The sequence below is a fragment of the Astatotilapia calliptera genome, chromosome 3 (genome assembly GCF_900246225.1).
Source record: "Astatotilapia calliptera chromosome 3, fAstCal1.2, whole genome shotgun sequence".
Lineage (NCBI taxonomy): Eukaryota > Metazoa > Chordata > Actinopteri > Cichliformes > Cichlidae > Astatotilapia > Astatotilapia calliptera.
In genome coordinates, this window is record NC_039304.1 from 11172396 (window position 1) to 11191898 (window position 19503).

The 19503-nt window shown below is 41.9% G+C and overlaps 2 protein-coding genes across 6 annotated transcripts in view; one reads left to right on the forward strand and one right to left on the reverse strand.

Moving 5' to 3' along the window:
* Positions 1 to 4190, reverse strand: part of LOC113018602 (leucine-rich repeat and fibronectin type-III domain-containing protein 4) — a 38335-nt gene extending 34145 nt beyond the window's left edge. For both annotated transcript variants that reach the window (XM_026161750.1, XM_026161749.1), the window contains exons 1-2: positions 2448 to 4190; positions 685 to 1497 (exon numbers count right to left, since the gene is read on the reverse strand). The gene's annotated coding sequence lies outside the window, so the exon portion shown is untranslated. The remainder of the gene's footprint in view (positions 1 to 684; positions 1498 to 2447) is intronic.
* pcxb (pyruvate carboxylase b) overlaps positions 1 to 19503 on the forward strand; it is a 291444-nt gene that overhangs the window by 208331 nt on the left and 63610 nt on the right. The gene's annotated exons all lie outside the window — the stretch shown is intronic.

The following is a 19503-nucleotide window of genomic DNA, read 5'->3' on the forward strand; positions in this document are numbered from 1 at the left end:
TCAGTGTGCCAAATCTGCGCGTTTGTGTGCGCACGCAGGCAAAGCTTACGTAAAAAGCCCCAAACGAAGGGAGGTTAGTACGGATCTGTGCTGCTTAGGCTGCTGCTGCTGACACCACAGACACACAGTCAACCCCACAGACACACACAGCACGCCAGGTGAGATTACATAAAGGCAAGGTGATGAAAGCCAAGCTGAGACACACCTAGTAGGTAATGTGATGCAAGACGGCTGGCTGACACTCAGACACACACAGATTCTCAATGGGAGGGTAGAGTGAAAAAGGATGTGAAAAGAATACAAGGATGATAAGAAAAGTTTAAAATTGGTGCCAAGTGGTAGATTTGACACTACTTCTAACTTCTGAATGCACTTTTGTTCATTTTGTAGTCGTGTGTGTGTGTGTGTGTGTGTGTGTGTGTGTGTGTGTGTGTGTGTGTGTGTGTGTGTGTGTGTGTGTGTGTGTGTGTGTGTGTGTGTGTGTGTGTGTGTGTGTGTGTGTGTGTGTGTGTGTGTGTGTGTGTGTGTGTGTGAGAGGGGCACAGAGCTCTGAGTTCCCAGTTCAGTGAGTGCTGGTGTGCACTGCATTGATTTACTCAATGATTCAGCACAAGAGAGCTGGCCATGCAGATATAGATTTTCCGTGTGTGTGTGTGTGTGTGTGTGGAATTGCATGGACATTACCTTTTCCGTCTGTGCGGCTCTATAATCCGAATCAGCTCCACATGTTATCCTGGTTTGAGGGTGTGTGTGTGTTTGTGTGTGTGTATGTTGCACAGATCTTGCCCCAGGTGTTTCTACTTATTCTGAGCCAGCACAGGGGGGTGGGAGGTTATTGTGTGCTTGCACTGAAACCTGTCCTACTCCACTCCACACTCACACATCCCCACACACATCAAAAGGAGACGGATATAGGTCAGTGTCAGACAACCAGAGAGTTGGAGAAATTCCAATCCCACGATATCCTCTTAGGCTTCTATAGATGAAGAAAACCTGGGAAATCCTGAATTACTCGCTCAATCCTGGCGCGGTATTCCGAAAAAGAGACTCGGGTTTGGAAAAAAATCCAGGAATCCACTTTGCTTAAAATCCTATTTATGGCATCTTGATACGATTTCCTCATGGCTGGGTTCAACTTTTCTGTCTCAAGCAGTTCAGTCAAGTAAGAATCCAAGCAGTAGTCTTCACCTCCCCTTCTCACCACCTCTCTCCTCCATCACCCTCCCTTTGCTCCTTTTTTTGCCTCCACTCTCAGCTCCCCTTTTCTTTTATTCATTCATCTGGTCCTTTCTTCGTTCTTGTACACGCTCGGTTTTGATTCTTTTCACGCCTTCCTCTTGTCCCTCACTTCCCGGAGCGGTCTCCGGTGTGTCTCGGGGCTCTTCTACACTCGCTGCTGCATTTGTTCTCCCACGCTGAATTAGCCGTTTGTTGATGACCTTGGAGGCAAGTGCAGAAAAGGTGGTTTGGGAGTAACCTGGGAGATGGCTGGAAAACCTAAAACGAGAGAGACGTAGTGTAAATGCAGTGTGTACTGTGCATGTGCTCCATTTTGAAAACTCCTTTTGTGTGCATCATAAATTATAAATCAGCCTTTCGCTGCTCCACCCTGCTGACCTCCCTTTTCCCTCTGATGCCTCCACACCTCCCTGTTTCCACAACTTCTGTCACTCACCCCTCTCTTACGGCCCCCTCCTCAACTTGCCACCCCTCATTTCTTTCTCCCTCGGTTTCCCACACTCCCTCTCTATCTCTCACCTGTCAGTCAGAGGGAATCGATAGCTCCGAGACCCTCTTAGCACTTCTCGGTAGGCTGCAATGGATGATTTTTGCGCTCACAAATGCACTCAGCACGCACACAGTCGTGCAACACATTTACACATGCTGGCGCACGCATCCAAGTAGCCATGCAGCGATACTCTCTGCAAGCACGCACAGCCTCTGCATCTCTCCGTTCACTTGCTCTGTCTTCGAATCTCACGCACAGACACACACTGAGCCTAATAAAACAACTGGTCTATTGATCAGTGGCACGAATGTCAGACGGTTCAAAAGTCCACCCGCCTCCACTCTCTGGCCTGTCAATCAAACCGGCACCTTTTAAGAAAGCAATCTCATTATCGTGCTTTAAATCTTTGCACTCTGTCAGTGTCTCTCGGCGAGTGTGTTCCTTTCAGTGTGCATCTATATGTTAGTGCCGCAGCTACATGTATGTTACAAGCCCACTGGATTTTTTTTTTTTTTTTACATTTAATTTTTATTATCTGCAATTCATTTCTTTTCGTTCCAGTTTCTCCCTCTTCTCCTCCTGTGCGCACTTTGCTACTTCAAAAGCACAGTAGAGCTATTTTTCTGTTTTTCGAGTCGTCTCATTGTTCTTTCATCTTCATCTAGCATCTTTCACCCCTGTTTTGCCCTCTGTGAGAAAAAAAGATGTATTTACTAACCTCGTTTTCCGGATCATTCCACCACCATGACTCCTGAAGCCGTCACATTTCTCCGTCTCCGCGGCTTTCGCTCTCTCAGCTCCGTGGAAAAACACCCATCTCTCTCTCTCTCTCTCTCTCTCTCGTCGGTATCTCTCTCTTCGTCTGCCTCTCTCTCTCCCGTTGGTCGTCCCCTCACTCGGTCGACAGCTGCAGCGCTCTGTCTGCCTCCTCTGTCGCTCTTCCGTCAGGGCTGTAGGCTGATTGAATTTTAAGTCATGTTAATCCCACAGAACAGGTACTGAATGAAGGAGGGGACAAAGAAGGGAGAGAGAAAATAACAGAATGCAGAGAGTAAGCTGGCTTGTATTTTTAGAAATCTCCTCTCTCCTCAGGAAGGGATCTTTCTTTTACTTGTCCTGCTTCCACAGAGTCACTTGACTCTTGATTTTGTTTTTTCCCATTTGTCTGCATCTCATCTTCTTTTCTTTTGTCCTTATCTGGGGAAGAAGTGTGGGTTTCTCATCGAGCAGCAAAGGAAAGCGCTGTGATCGGTCTCCGGCAGCGTCAAGCATCAGACTGAGAGAGTGTGTGCACAAGAGAGAGGCATGTAGATGAGGAGCAGGACAAATACAGGGCTGAGGTGTAGAGGGGTGGGGGGAGAGGAAGGAGGAAAAGAGACGGAAGATGTGCTATAGGAGGAGGAAGAGCCAAGATGAGGAGTTGGGGATGGAGAATGTGGGAGACTAACAATGAGGAAGAAGAGTGATGACAACGACCTACACTGGCTCAATGTAGTTAATTTAAAATAAGTAAAAGGATGCACTTTCAGAAAAATGTGTGCTCAGATGTAGATGTGGCACCGTGTTGTTTTTAGTCCATTGGTGGGATTTGTTATTCTATATATAGGAAATGCACAGAATAAGGATTTGGCACGCATTGCCCCCTCCCACCAGTTAGGTATCTGTACTGGACCCCGTCTTTGTTATAAAGCCAAAGGTCAAAGAGCACTAATGAGGCGGTTTACTACTAATATGATTAAAATTGAGATACTTTAATATTAGTCTTCTGTTTCATTACATTTCACAGAGTTGGAGTTTACTGGCCCCATTGTTCCTTTATAGCTGCCCAATTCTTCACAGCTTAGATTTTTAAAAAAGTGCTGGAAACGTCCCTCAGAGATTTTACGTCTATATTGACATGATGACATCACACAGTAGCTGCAGATTTGTCAGCTGCACATCCATGTTGGGGAATCTCCAGCTCCAGTTTTAGATGACTTGAGTTTGTGACCGTGTCTCTTCCTACTGGGAGCGGCGTCAGAAGATAGGTGCACTGATCATAAGGGATGGACATGATCAGCAAAGGTACTCAGGTGGGCTGTAGTGTTTAAACAATGCTCAGTTACAGCAGCAGCCTGAACCGCTGGTACAAAGCAGGATGGATCCATGCTTTTCTTTCTGTTTATGTCCAAGTGTGACCCGACCATCCAAATGTCACAGCTGATTGAGGCTCATGAACATTTTTACACTCTTTTGTTGTCCAATTTTGGTGAGTCCATGTAAATAATAGCCTCAATTTCCTGTTCTCACCTTAAGAGTGTCGCCCATCGTCGTTTTTTTGCTGCTGCTTTAGCCGATCTGCTTCAACCTTCCACATGTTGTGTTCAGAGACGCTCTTCTGCATTTGTTATGCTTGTTTACAGCCTTGGTTATAATGAGCTGATACTTAAGTTACTGTTGCCTTCTCATCAGCTAAGATAGTCTGGCCATTCTCCTCTGACCTCTGGAATCAACAAGGCATTTTTGCCCAGAGAACTGCTGCTCACCGGATATTTTCTCCTTTTCCGACCATCCTCCGTAAATCCTAGAGATGGTTGTGTGGGGAAAATCCCAGTAGTTCAGCAGTTTCTGAAATCCTCAGACCAACCTGTCTGGCACCAGCACTATGGCACACTGATAGCCACTTAAATCACATTTCTTCCTCATTCTGACGCTCGGGTTGAACTTGATCAGCTCTTCATGTTCACATTTTCTAAATGCATTCAGCTGCTATCATGGGATTAGATATTTCACATACCTTTAGATATTTGCATTAGCGAGTGAATGTACACAGACAGACGGAGATGTATCGAGATATTTCTCTCTCGATATATCTGTCATAGATATCTATAGATAGAGCTCTATTTATCTATAGATATCTCGATATATATCTATATACAGAGAGATGGATATCGAGATATTGATACAGAGAGATGGACATCGAGATATTGCGATATCTAATGCATGTTATCTACTCTCACATTTACATTTCTACATGCAAGCCTAGAAAACCTTTTTCTCTATATCTCACTTCAGCATGCTGGAAAGAATAAGGAGAAGTTCTCCCAGGTTTCTCTTTTCCACAGTGTGCACAGTTATTCATTTTGGCCTTCCAGGTATGAAGCTCTTACTGAGTTCCGGGATTTTTTTTTTTTATTTCTTTTTAATATATTTTTTTTTTTACTTTGCAAAATTGAGAAAAAAGTAGCCATGGGGTTAAACTAACTACATGCAGGTGTGTTTGCAAAGTGTTTCTTGCTGAGAAAGGAAATACAAGGAGTGAATTGCACAAATGGGGGCAATAATGCACATTTTCAGATGGTCTCCATGCAAATGCAAGCATAATTAGCACTTAATTGTATACATAAAAGTGACATAAGTAGTTGTGTGACAAAATAAGAGACCTTAGGAGAGAAGCTAAGGTTCCGCATGCTGCGTCTCTTTGGTTTGCTATAGATTGAAGCATACAATGAGGCCCGATCACCTTCTGTTAAAAAACAGGCCTGAAAGATTGTGGTGCAGTCATATATAGAGAAGTACTGATAAAACATATTTCGGATATAATATCTCCAAACTGCAATTGCAGGATTTCGTAGTTGTAGGGGTATTTTTACACAAAATGTGATGGAGGGTTGGGTGGACAGAAGGAAGGAGAGATGGAGGAGGGGGAGGAAAAAAAGACGGCTGGTGTGACAAGGGGAAGCGAAGTTTTTACCGCCTCGAGCAATTCTCAGTCGGACCAGGATGAGAGCGGGAGCAGACGATGATGATTAAGAGAGAGAGGACGGGGACGTAGGGAAGGGGCCAAAGATCTCTGAGGGCATAAAGGAGATAAGTGAGGAAGAGAGGGGTTACTGAGAGATAGAAGAGAGGGCTGGATGGAGTGATAGGAAGGCGATAGGAGAGAGTGCAGCTGATACTACTTCAAACGGTGGTCGAGGGCTTGATTTCCCTGCCGCGCTGATAGCTGCTGGGAACGGCCGTGAAATGGAAACCATCTTCGGGCGCGTGTATGTGTGTCTGTGTGTGTCCCATTACTAAGGCAGGACCTAAAACATCAGAGCTATTGGATGTTGGAATTAAGTCACTCCCAAATTTCACATAAGCGCAGTTCTGTTTTGCAACAAAATCTCACACTGGAGATGAAACTTCAGAGAGAGATGGTAGGAACGAGATGAGGGATGGAGATGTGGTTCTGTTATGGGTGAATTGGTTTTTCGTGTATCTAAATTTCAACCCAAGACTCAATTTTTTTGTTCATCTTTTCACAATTTATGGCCCCCTTCTTGTTTATCTCCTTTCTTCATTTCCATTTCAAGCATTTGACTCCCCATCATTCATTTTTTTTCTTTCTTATATCTGTCGCTCCTTGATCTCTCCCTCTTGACTTTTTATTTATTTTTTTTCCCTGCTGCTTTGGGCCAACATATTTTTAACTTTGTAAGCCAAACCTCCCTCAAAGGAAGGTCCAGCAAGGGGATGTTTGATATATTATTTCATCCAGTCATTTAGAGCGGCCAGTTGATGGCCCGTTGATTCACAATTAATCAAACCTCTAGTGTTGTAGCACCCAGTTCTCTTCCCGGAGCGAGCGACCTTGCTGAACGAAATAAATGACATGACCTAATGCTGGCTAACGGATCAAGTGAGTCAGGAGAAACTCTCATTACTGGCACAGAAGTTGGTTTATATACATCCCACAATCAGTGCACTTATGAATAAAATACAATGCATTTTCACATAAAGTAGGGCGAAGGTGCATCCTAAGCAGATCATCTGCTTCTACAGCTCAATCTGGTTAAAGTAAAGCACACAAGGGGAAAGTCTTTTTTTCCTTCGGACTGAGAACTAAGCAGAAAGATTGGCAGGATGTGAAGTTCACTCTGAGTAGCACTGCACTTAATCAGAAAGAGGCCAGACCTGTTCTGGTTTGGTCAGGCCAAATTAGCCCTCAAAGTGAAAACGGTTGCAGGGGAGTCGGCCTACTGACCCGCCGCTGAACACATCCATCGATGTCTCGCTTTTGGTTCAGTGGTCAACTCACTAGTGGTGTGTGCCATCAGTTGCATATTTGTTTCTGACGGGAAATTAAAGCAGCATGTTGGATTTAGCAAAGGAGTTTGTATTTGAACATCCACACCTCTCCAAAATTGACAGAAAGCAATGAGCTGTGAAGAAGACGAACAAAATCTAATGTAGATGCGAGCACCATAAAGCTAAATAAGACTTTCCTGTTTTTACTTTCTGCTCTTTTCCTGTGTTCAAAGATTTGGTCAGTACTTCTCACAGTGCAATAAAAAAAAAAAAACAGAGCAGTGTCCCTGCCTAGAGGTTATGCATATTCGTGCTTGCTACCATCTCTTTATAGAGATGAGCAAGTAGCTGCCACTGCTGACTCAGAGCAGCCCACAGTCTTTGCTGTTTTCAGAGATGCGACTGCCATCTGACCACAATGATTTCTCCCTTGTAAAGGTTGCTCAGGTCCCCATCTGCTAATTCATCCTGCATCCAAATACACAGAGTGTTAGAACAGACTTAAAAGGATTTTGCTGAATGGCTCTTCTTAAACAATTGAGTAGATGTGGGCTACCATCAAAGAGAAAAGGTGAAGTTTGGTCAGCACTGTGCAGCTTGAATCAAATATGGAACCTTGACAGCAGCTGCAGAACACGTCCTTGCCGGCAGCAAGTATATAGGTGTGTTTTTGAATGAGATGGGGGGGGGGGGAACTGAAAGCCATTTTCACCCTTGATGATTTAGATTTTGTAGTATTTCACACTATGGTGCAAAGGTTTTATGCATTTCACATGTTTAGGTTCTTTTTCTCAATGCAGCCTTAAGTCTTAAATACATTCTTCTGTAGACTGTGAGTCATACTGCCGGCATTCTTAAGCACTTTAAAATAAGCTGGATCTAAGCGATCTGTTCCTCTACAGGACACAGCAGCAGGAAATTGCTCATCATTTTGCCTGGACAGCAAGGAGTGGCAGCACTGTAATGCAAAGAGCCTGTCAGAGGCGCACACAGTGGCTGAGATGAGGCAAAGCGAGAGGAACTAGGAAGTTCATTTTGCTCTTTCAGGTTATTCCACTGAGAGAGTACTGAAACATGCTTGACTTGACTCGTATGCAGCATTGACAGATCCCTTACTACAATCTGTAATTATTGGACACAAGTGGACAGATCAGGTAAACGGGTAACATGTTAATAAATTGTAATATCTCAAAAAATCAGTGTTTCTTAGGCCAGCTTGAAATACCTGCGGTGATTGCCTTATCAGTGCACCCACCGCCAATCCAGTCAATTCAAGATGCTTGTGTCTTTTCTTCCAGGTCAACAAATATGCCACCACATATATTGTGGATTTCACATACTTGTACTTAATCCTCTTATTAAATAAGTTCAGGAATTTTTCTTTAAATCAGCTCCTGCTTTCTGCTTGTGATACACACTGAAAATTGTGAGACACAGTGACTAAATATACGCAGCACTGAAACCCACAAACGAGTGCGCTCATTGAGCACCACTGTGCACAAACATGTCGCGCATAATCACCAGTGTGGTAAATGCTTCTGTTCACACACACAAGCGTTGCACCTACATCCAGAGAACATCCGTGACTGAATGCACACCTTCACCCACAGATTGAAATGACCGTGCGATATCACAACACACAAACGGACTCTGTGGCAAACACAGCATTGGTGTTAGACACACACACCTCTCACAAGGCTAAATGAAACATGCACACAGAAACCCACATGGCACACTTGCTCAGCTGTGATGTGAGGGTAAATGGTGTAGAGGTTTAGATCGAAGGGCAAGATCCCCTCTATTTGTCTCAATCTGGGGATAATGAGAGAGAAGGACAGATCCATACACACACACACACACACACACACACACACACACACACACACACACACAGTCGCACAACATCATCTTCTAATTTTGCTCTGGAGCCGTTTGCATGTCATTTTTCTTTTATTTATTTCACCTGCATTAGTAATAGTGTCTCCAAATGATTTCCAAGTTGCTCCTGGTCGACAGTTTACCAGCAATGAGCCGCAGTAAATGCAGTGTGAGGGAGGAAAAACATGCTGGTCCTCATTTGTCTATAATGCTTCATGCGTACAACCCTGACAAATGCACTCAGACGTACAGGCACAGGACAGAAATGACTTTAGGAACGAATTGGTGAGAGAAAAGAATCGCACATTCGAGCTGAATATTTCCAAGAGTGTGTTGCTTTAATGAAGTGTGCTGCTGCAGTTTACAAGTGGAAATTACAAACTGTGGTTAAGAGGCAACTATTAACTTTGTGTGTGCGGGGGAACTACACAAATGGGTCTGTACAGAAATGCAGCGAGCTGTTAGAAAAGGCTGTTAAATGTCAAAATACAAAGCTGGGAGGTGCAAATGAAAATAATGCAAATGAGATTTTGTTTGTTGATTGTTTCCCCTGAAATAAGCTGCAGTTTCTTGGCATTAGTTCTGTGTTAGAAACGTAGGCGCGTGTGTGTGTGTGTCTGAGTGTATTGTGGATACATTTGTGAACCCCTTGGACTCATTAAATGCTGCGTGATTGTCTCCTATGTCACAGTTATAGGCAAACGCCATCTAAAATAGGAACACAACAGTAGACTTTTCATGTCTTTACTGAACACATGCCGTAATTACCCAGCGCTGGCTGGATAAGGTCATCTCTTCAATTAAATGACTCGCAGCACTTCCTTCATCAGCATCAGCCACAACATAAGATGTCTCCTGTAGATGTTTGCACTGAATCTTGGAAGAGTTTTAGATGATTTCTCCCTACAAAACAAGTTGGAGTTCATCAGTATTTCTGGGACGTCTTGAACAGTCTGCCTCAGGTCATGCCACAGCATCTGAATTCGTTTGGGGTCACAACTCTTACTTAGCCATTCCAAAACATGAACTTTATTTTTTTTTTAATATATCAACTATTCTGTTCAGCTGAGCCGCTGCTCGACACTCTCCTGTAGTAGCTGTTGTGATTTGGAATCCATTGTTCTCTCAATGGTGGCAAGACATCCAGGCCCCAAGCTGTGGTACTCCCTGTACCTCTGTTAGTGTGCAGCACAGCCTTTTCCCCCCAAAGAAATTGTGTATTTGTGTCTAAAAGTCATCTCCACAGTGTGGTGGTTTACACATTCGCCTAACGAGCAAAAGATCCCCGGGTTGATCCATGTAGGTGGGTTTGTGTCAGGGAGTGCATCTGGTGTATGTATAAATAAATAGAAATAAAATAAATACTATTAATAAAAAAATCTGCTAAATCATATGTGGAGCTACCCACTGTGGCGGGCCTTTGTGAAAAAGAGAGCAGCCCAAAGTATTTTTGTCAGAAAGTTTGACTTTGGTAAGTATTGTAACTTAAGAGTGCTCGAGTGTGTTCTTGGAGAAATGGGTTCATCATCTACCTTTTTACACGTTTTACAAGGTCTCTCGCTGTTACCATTTAGTTCTTTTAACCTGTTTGAGGATTGCACATTGTTCTCTTTGTGTAGTCTTTGAAGGATGCCCCTTCCTAGGGAGAATACCAATAGCAGCCTAATTTCCTTCATTTGTAGACAATTTGTCTAAATGTGGATTGATGGACATTCAAGTCTTTAGAAATGCTTTGTAGCTTTTTCCCAGAGCTTCTATGTCTTCCATTTTTCTTTTTTCCTGTTTATTCAGATCATAGTTTGGTCCATGCATGGCGTAGATAAATCATAAGTAGTGAGGTAGACGTAATGATAAGTCATTACTTCTATTGGATTTATACAGTGGGGCAAAACAGTATTTAGTCAGCCACCGATTGTGCGAGTTCCCCCACCTAAAATGATGACAGAGGTCAGTAATTTGCACCAGAGGTACACTTCAACTGTGAGAGACAGAATGTGAAAAAAAAAATCCATGAATCCACATGGTAGGATTTGTAAAGAATTTATTCGTAAATCAGGGTGGAAAATAAGTATTTGGTCAATAACAAAAATACAACTCAATACTTTGTAACATAACCTTTGTTGGCAATAACAGAGGTCAAACGTTTACTATAGGTCTTTACCAGGTTTGCACACACAGTAGCTGGTATTTTGGCCCATTCCTCCATGCAGATCTTCTCGAGAGCAGTGATGTTTTGGGGCTGTCGCCGAGCAACACGGACTTTCAACTCCCGCCACAGATTTTCTATGGGGTTGAGGTCTGGAGACTGGCTAGGCCACTCCAGGACTTTCAAATGCTTCTTACGGAGCCACTCCTTTGTTGCCCGGGCGGTGTGTTTTGGATCATTGTCATGTTGGAAGACCCAGCCTCGTTTCATCTTCAAAGTTCTCACTGATGGAAGGAGGCTTTGGCTCAAAATCTCACGATACATGGCCCCATTCATTCTGTCCTTAACACGGATCAGTCGTCCTGTCCCCTTGGCAGAAAAACAGCCCCATAGCATGATGTTTCCACCCCCATGCTTCACAGTAGGTATGGTGTTCTTGGGATGCAACTCAGTATTCTTCTTCCTCCAAACACGACGAGTTGAGTTTATACCAAAAAGTTCTACTTTGGTTTCACCACATGACATTCTCCCAATCCTCTGCTGTATCATCCATGTGCTCTCTGGCAAACTTCAGACGGGCCTGGACATGCACTGGCTTCAGCAGCGGAACACGTCTGGCACTGCGGGATTTGATTCCCTGCCGTTGTAGTGTGTTACTGATGGTGACCTTTGTTACTTTGGTCCCAGCTCTCTGCAGGTCATTCACCAGGTCCCCCCGTGTGGTTCTGGGATCTTTGCTCACCGTTCTCATGATCATTTTGACCCCACGGGATGAGATCTTGCGTGGAGCCCCAGATGGAGGGAGATTATCAGTGGTCTTGTATGTCTTCCATTTTCTGATGATTGCTCCCACAGTTGATTTTTTTCACACCAAGCTGCTTGCCTATCGTAGATTCACTCTTCCCAGTCTGGTGCAGGTCTACAATACTTTTCCTGGTGTCCTTCGAAAGCTCTTTGGTCTTGGCCATGGCAGAGTTTGGAGTCTGACTGTTTGAGGCTGTGGACAGGTGTCTTTTATACAGATGAGTTCACACAGGTGCCATTCATACAGGTAACGAGTGGGGGACAGAAAAGCTTCTTACAGAAGACGTTACAGGTCTGTGAGAGCCAGAGATTTTCCTTGTTTGAGGTGACCAAATACTTATTTTCCACCCTGATTTACGAATAAATTCTTTACAAATCCTACCATGTGGATTCATGGATTTTTTTTTTTCACATTCTGTCTCTCACAGTTGGAGTGTACCTCTGGTGCAAATTACTGACCTCTGTCATCATTTTAAGTGGGGGAACTTGCACAATCGGTGGCTGACTAAATACTTTTTTGCCCCACTGTATAACCACATGTTAATCACAGCGTACAGTAACATGTTCCATTTATAGTTATCACATTGTGGCACAAAATCACTAAAGTATTAAGAAAAATCCTGATAAATTGTTTAACCCTTTCACGCATAGTGGTCACTACAGTGGGCAGCTATTCAAAGGCGGTTGTCTTGTGTTTGTGTCAGTGTTGATGGTTTACTTGCAGATAAACAACAACATTGGACACTGATGTGTCACTCGATACCAAATTCATAAGTCAAAAAAACTCTTTGAAAAGTACATGTTTTAAAAAAATTAAGTTCAAAAATCTTTTTTCATGCCTAAAGATGAATAAAAATACGTAAGAAAAAAAATCCTGATTGAGGTTGTCATAATTCATGCATGAAAGGGTTACTGCTCTTATTTGTGTGCTACTTGGGTTAACACTGTGATTACACCTGTGGCTGGTAAATGTACTGCACCAGTCCTAGTGTTTACAGGGCGTGGCTACATTATTATTACAGTCTTAGTTTGTGAGATGATGACATTTCGGCTTTTTTTTATTACCATGTTTTAGTGGTAAAGCTCTCCTTTTTTAGATGTGCTCACCAAAGAATGAAGCACTGAGGGTTTCTTTGACTCGGTGAATGCCTCAAGATAATAAACTGAAGGAAAAATGCAGTTAAGCCTCCAGTACAGAGTCAAAGTTTGATTAAGATATTTACATTTTTTAAACTCATTTTTTAAATATTGAAGCTAAAACTGCACATAACTTCTGATTATGAGAATATATCAGCGTTTAGGAAAAGCAGAGCGTTGTTGTTTACATGGGCTCTACCTCAGCCGCATTACAGGATTAATCACATTATGATTGGTTTATTGGCTGTGCAAGTAAACATTACTAATAGACTTTTCTCACAGTAGGACATTTTGATTTGTTAAATGCTTGTGTAACTAATAACATTAATAAATGTCTGCACAGAGTTTAGCGCTGCCACTGCCAGAGCCCTGTTGTTGTTCCTGCTGGCTCACTAGCACAGCTAAATAAAACAGATCCATGTTTCACCTGTGCCTCCCCTGCTGTTCAGGCTAATAAAAGTCTGTAACTTTGCGAGTTACTGCTGCCAGAAAGCCATTTCAGAACCACGGTCAGTGCACATGAGCTGTACACACACTCTGATAACAACACACACACCTGTGTGTGTAGTCACAGGAACTAAAGGAAGAGGAAGGAGCTCGGCTTTAAAAAAAACTGAAGACCCAAATGTCAAAACCTATAAATACTAACTAGAAAATCCAGCAACCATGATAAGGCTATAAAAATATTCAAATAAATAATGTGTGATGTTCTGTGCTGAGGAAAAACTAGACTGTTATAGTACATTCTGTAAATAAGAGGCGGCTGTTAGTCATTTGGTGTTCTGGGCTCCCCTAGTCCCTCAAAATAGAGACTGTGAATGTTGTAGCATTAAAGGCAGCATGCTGAGCAGTAGATGAAGAGGAAGGACTAAATATGGGCTTGACTGTTGAGTCAAGAATTTCCATTTTGGTTTGTTTTTATTTTAAAATAAAAGTCCTGCTCTGACAGCTTAATATTTATTAGTGCAGAAACTCGATGACTCACTATCACTACTGACAGGAGTCATCAATACAGGTCCACATGAAATGGGAGGCATTACTCCCAGCAGTACAATACTGAGGCTTCTTTGGGATAGGGGAGATGCATATTGCTTTACTTTGATCTCTAGAAAGCGACGTGCGACTCACTGAATCCTGTTTTCCGTGCTCTTGCTGTCTTAGTCTGTCGCTGTAATTATAACACATCGTCTGCTGTTATGGAAGTTGATGAAGTGGTGGGATAGTAACGACATCAAACACATGACTGCTGAATTGGGGTTCCACGAAGTGCACAATAAATTGTGGGCCTAACTAGTTATTTCTCATTCAATTATATGTATGTGCTTTCATGGCATACTTGGAACTGCTTTCTAAGAATGTACTCGGGTTTCTATGATTAATTGTTATCAGTTACCTTGGAGACACTCATGAGTCACTTGATGGATACTTTGTAGTCTGGACAGCTTGAACCTGACGTGGAAATGGGTTTGAAGCGATACAATGTATCACCTGAGTGTTCAGTCATTACTCACTAATTAGACTGTTAAAGGTGGTTCAGTGTTCAGCTACAGTATTTCTTTGGGATTTGAAATTGAAGGTCACAACTTAATAACTTCAATACTGTTGCAAACAAGTATGAGGGAAGTATAATCTGTGTACATATCATTTTTCAGGAAATTCCTAGCACTAATTTAATGTTTTATACATGTAAACCTAAAAGTTGTGTAAAAAAAAAGTATTTTGTGGATCTAAGTGTTCATTGTAGCATTATTCTCTAAATGAGTGGTCACTGCTGCTTTTAATATTGACTGAGTGGAATTGAAATGGGCAATTATTTCAAATGAAATGATGGTTAAGTGAAGTAAAAACATTTTGTTTCAGGTTTTCCTTAACAAGACACATTTGGGTGTTATGCAGCCCTGGGACTGCACACGCCGAAGTCTCACAGCAAGACTTCAAATTTAATGTTTCAGTCTGACATTTGGGAAGAATTACAAAAACTTTAATCTGTCCAAGCGTGCTGTGAACTTGTTCATTATAAACACGTTAACATTCGGGGCACAGCGTCGAAGCCTTCTGAGCTGGTACTAGAGAAGATGTTAAATTACACATCAACCTTAAAAGAAAGACTACATCTCGCTTCTGACAGGTCAACAAGATTCACTGACATGTGCAGAAGTCTACCAACAGAGCTACCATCAGAAGGTGCTTTCATCAAAACCCCAGTGCCTGAAACTGCTGGCTGTAATCTAAAATAGTGGACAAAAATGATTCAACATGTATATCCAAATTAAATTCATCACACTGCCAGTAGTTTAGAGGCTGAAAGTGCTTCTCACCCTGTTAAGATAATCTGCTCTTTGGTTCAGCTTTCATGCCTGCAGGGGCCAAGAGCTCAGAGTCTAAACTTCAATACAGCTGCGAACCCAATGATAGAATCCTAAAGTCATTAAAGGCAATTCTTTTAACACAATCACTTTTAGCGTTACTGTGTTAAAAGGTCCTGACGTAGTTATGCTGGCTACTGTAGATGCTCTGCTGGCTCTAATTTAAAACAACTGTCATATAAAATTAGTAGGCACCATTATTGTGTATGGAACTGAGGTTGCCAAATAAACACAAGTATAGCAGTTACTGAGTCTTTGCAGTACAATATCTATTTACACTTTACCTTTAGCCATATAGGCTCCAATTCTGCTACTGCTGGCTCCCTATGTGAGACGGTTTGTAATGAGTTTTATTGAGCTAGGATCCCAGGGTGAAACTATGAATTTCTGATGTTTTCTACAGGCACTAAAAGATCCCTGCTGCTTTATGTTATATCAAAACTCTCGGAAGGGGCCGCGGTTCAGTGGACAGGAGTGTTTGAGGGGAGTTGTTAATTTTTATAAACATTAAATTGACATAAGAGGTGTATGTGTACATTTTTTGTCATTTTAGTTAGGGCCACCTTTTTTTTTCCTTCTCTGTTTGAAGGGATCATGAGATAATCATTCCCACGTTCAAGTATAATTAACACAAAAGGCCAGACACCTGCTGGCAGAGTCTGAGACAACATGCCCTGTGGGTTTGAAGTACATCATGAGTCTTTCGGTGCGTCACAGACTGCTTAAGGATTCCCAAAATACCACTAAGCGGCAATCTGTTTTAATAAACTTGCGTCTCAGAGTGTCTGAAAGAGTTTAAGAAGTCATTCTTTTAGCCAGTTCAGCACTTCATTTTTTTTATACCGGATGAGCCACGCCGCTTAAGGAAAACTCACCAGATATTATTTATAATTCTTGGCGAATATGGTTTTCCCTGGTGGTCGTGAATTGGTCATCCTGCATGATTACTTTAGGAATGTTTCAAAACTCATGTGTAGGAAATTTGTGATGTCCAGACGCATTCACTGGGTTGTTTTGTGTCCGTTATTAGCTTTTGCTGTATCAGCCTTCACCATCTCATCTGTTTTAGCCTGTAATTTCCTGCATTTGCCAGAATCACTATTACTGTCGCTCAAAAAAGAAAAAGGGAAACAAACAGCTGTAAATTTGCTGTGATTGATGTGCAAGTTTGTAAATATCGAGCGAACTGATAAGCTCGTGTTTTGATAGTAATTCATCCTCTGTGTGGGCTTGAACACTGTCACAGAACACAACTTAGGCAGCGTATTGTCGTCTGCAGAAGTTTTCACTTGGATTTTAAACTTGTTGTTTATGCCACTGTAGGGAGATCCTAAGAACAAAAGCGCAATAGCTCTTACCCAATTTTGTCCAGGATGCCTGTGATTTCAGCACCACGGATAGCTGCAATTTCAGCACTATGGACAAGAGCGTCTCAGAGAGGCAGCCAACACACTGTATTAGGAATAAGTTGAAAATAAACCAGCATGTGTCAGATCCATCTGTAAGCTTTAGATTACTTTTCCTCCTCCTTTTACGTAGTTCTATGAAGTGTTCAGCCGCTTCATAAAGCCTCAGGTACACAAATGATCACAGATGCCCACGGAAAACTTTAATCCTAGAAATAACCATTCTCTATCTGTTTATTTATTCATATTTTGGTAGATTATTTCCCCCCCCCCATACCCCATGGGCTGATTTACAGTGGAGATATTTCTGTCGTCATCTCCTCCTGTGACTACAAAGTAAAAATTGCTCTGCCGTGACGTGGTGATAGGGTTTATTACTGGAAAGATCGCCAATCAGACTTTTTATTTCACTGAGGAAAGAGCCTCATAGCAAATGTCAAATGCAGATTCTAGATTTAATTTGTAGATATGGCCATGAAAATGGTCATGAACAAATTTGTTAGCTTGACAGGGGTGAGGAGTGTGTGTGTGTGTGACTGCAGACTGCTCCTTTTTTCTTTAATATTTTTAGAGGATATTTCAGGGCTGTAAAGGATGCTGGATTTGGATAAGGATGCTTGGCCTGATGAACATTTACTGATTACTTTTAGCACGAAGACAAGATGTGAGAAATAGGATGGATGTAAAGAGGAAATGGAGGGCAGAGCATTAAGGCATCGCTATTGAGTTAAAGAAGTAGAGGGGGGGAGGGCATGGACACAGAATGTGCCCATCAGTGTGGAGTTAATGACAAGAATAAGAGCTAACACATGCATCTGACCTTTTACACACCAGTCAGAATATGTCATCAGCAGCACGGGGAGTTTCTGGTAGCACTTTTCTCCCCTTTCGTCCACCTGCATGTCACTGTAACTGTAAATATTTGCTTAATGTCGTGGGTCCTTGTTGGATTCTTTAAAAGCCAGAGCTCTGTGTGTGTGTGTTTTGTTTGTCTTGACTGCTTGAGTAAATCTGTAGCGCGTGTGTGGGGTCCTCTTCGTGTCTGTGTAAGCGTGCACGTCGACTCCTCGAGGGTGTGTGTGTTGATCTTGTTTATGTGTCCAGGCCAGTGGTTAAGGCATGACGGATGGGGATAGGGGAGACAGAGGAGGAGAGGAGAGGAAAGACGAATGACCTGACAGCTCCCCTATTCAACTCCTAATCACTGCATGAGCATGGAGGCTGTCTATGACAGGGGGAGCCGGTGTACGCGTTGGGAGAAGACAGAGATGAGGTGTCTGTGTTGTGCATTTGGTTGAAATGCAGAGCGCAGTTTTAAATTTTTAAAAGTCTGCACCAGTAGTGTCTTTGATACTTTGTCGTTGCAGTTTTTGCATAAATTTCCTCAGTTTGTCACAAAACATGAACCGATTTACTCTGAAGGTCTTACTGCTGTCTACTTTATGTAAAAGACAAAATATTTGGCAAGTTTTCCAAAGTAGGAAACATTATGTGGTGTGAAATATTTAAAGCGTAATGGTGTCGGCTCAGTTGCGTTTTTAAAAAGCAGGTTTGTAGTCTGTAATTAGAGATGCCCATAGTCTGATGTTCACAAGGTCTTTTTTTTTTTTTTTTGCTTGTGTCCCTGCCTCAAAACTGAATTTCACAGAGCTAAATCTTGACTTTATAGCTGAACACTGGAATTTGAAAACAAATGCATGCTGATTAAGGGACTCAGTGGAGCAAGTGACATTTCAAATTTGTGGCTTCAATTAGACAAGTGTGCCATATTTATCGCATCTCTGTGGATGCTTCGGCTTGTAGTTGTGGTGATCTGTGACTAATGCAAAGAGGAGTGCCTCAAAACAAGAAGCTAACTAGCGAATGAACTTTGTAGTTTGCATTTAACTGGCATTTTTGTTTGTTTGGATACAGCGCTGCACTGTTTAGTTGTTTAAACTTGTATTGATTAAGTGAGTTAACACAGGACGTTTGCCACCCGGAGGCTCTTTTAAGTTCATCTGTCTGAAGAACTAATGAGCTCATCCACACTTCATAAGAGTCGCCACTCCTTCTAGATGAGTTGGTCATTTAATACAACTTAGACACAATGATCACCAAATGAGTCTTAACCCAAAGTGGGCTGAAGGTCAGAATTATCATTTTACTGGAATTAACTTGTGAATTTGGATCCTGAGCTGGATGAGCAGCTATGTCACTGGTTTCATGTTGCAGGTAAATGCCTCGGAGGCAGAGTAACCTTTCTGCTTTGTCTTAGTTCTTCAAGCGAATGTCAAGCCAGTTTTATTTATGTAGCACATTTAAAACAACAGAAGTTGACCCATTGTGGTTTCCAGGCAAACTCATTTACATTCCCAGGTCTCCAACAAAACCAATTTTCAAAACACAAACCTCACATGGTCAAACAACACTGTTAAAAATGAAAATAGAGCAAAAACTACAAGAATGGTAGAAATATAAATAAAATAGTATTTAAAAACTATAAAAAGGAGTCAAAAATCAGATAATTTTTAAATGAGATTTTACATCAGAAACACCAGCTAAAATTCACAGTGGACCAAACCTTGTGGCACCTCAGATTTGATGAAAACAAACAGAAAATAGGTTGTTGGGGGGTTTTTTTTGGTTTGTTTTTTTCTGTTGGATGGCAGATTATTCCACAACCTGCAAAATAATAGGGGTGGGGGAAAAAATCGATACTGTGTAGTATCGTGATATTTTGTTTGCTAATAATGTATCGATACAGGGACAGCAGAAATTGATATTTTGTTACAAAAAAAGTTTTTGTGGACTGGAACTCTGACTTCAGAACATTTTGATCCTTTTTCTGAGCAAGAATCCTGACATTCCTTCACTGTCCAAATGTGTTTAACTTTCTTTTTGGCAGCAATAAACATGACAGTTTACTTATTTTAATTTAAGACATGTTTTATTTTAATTAAGTTTAAAACTTTTTTATTTAATGTAAAATTATATTTTGTTTTA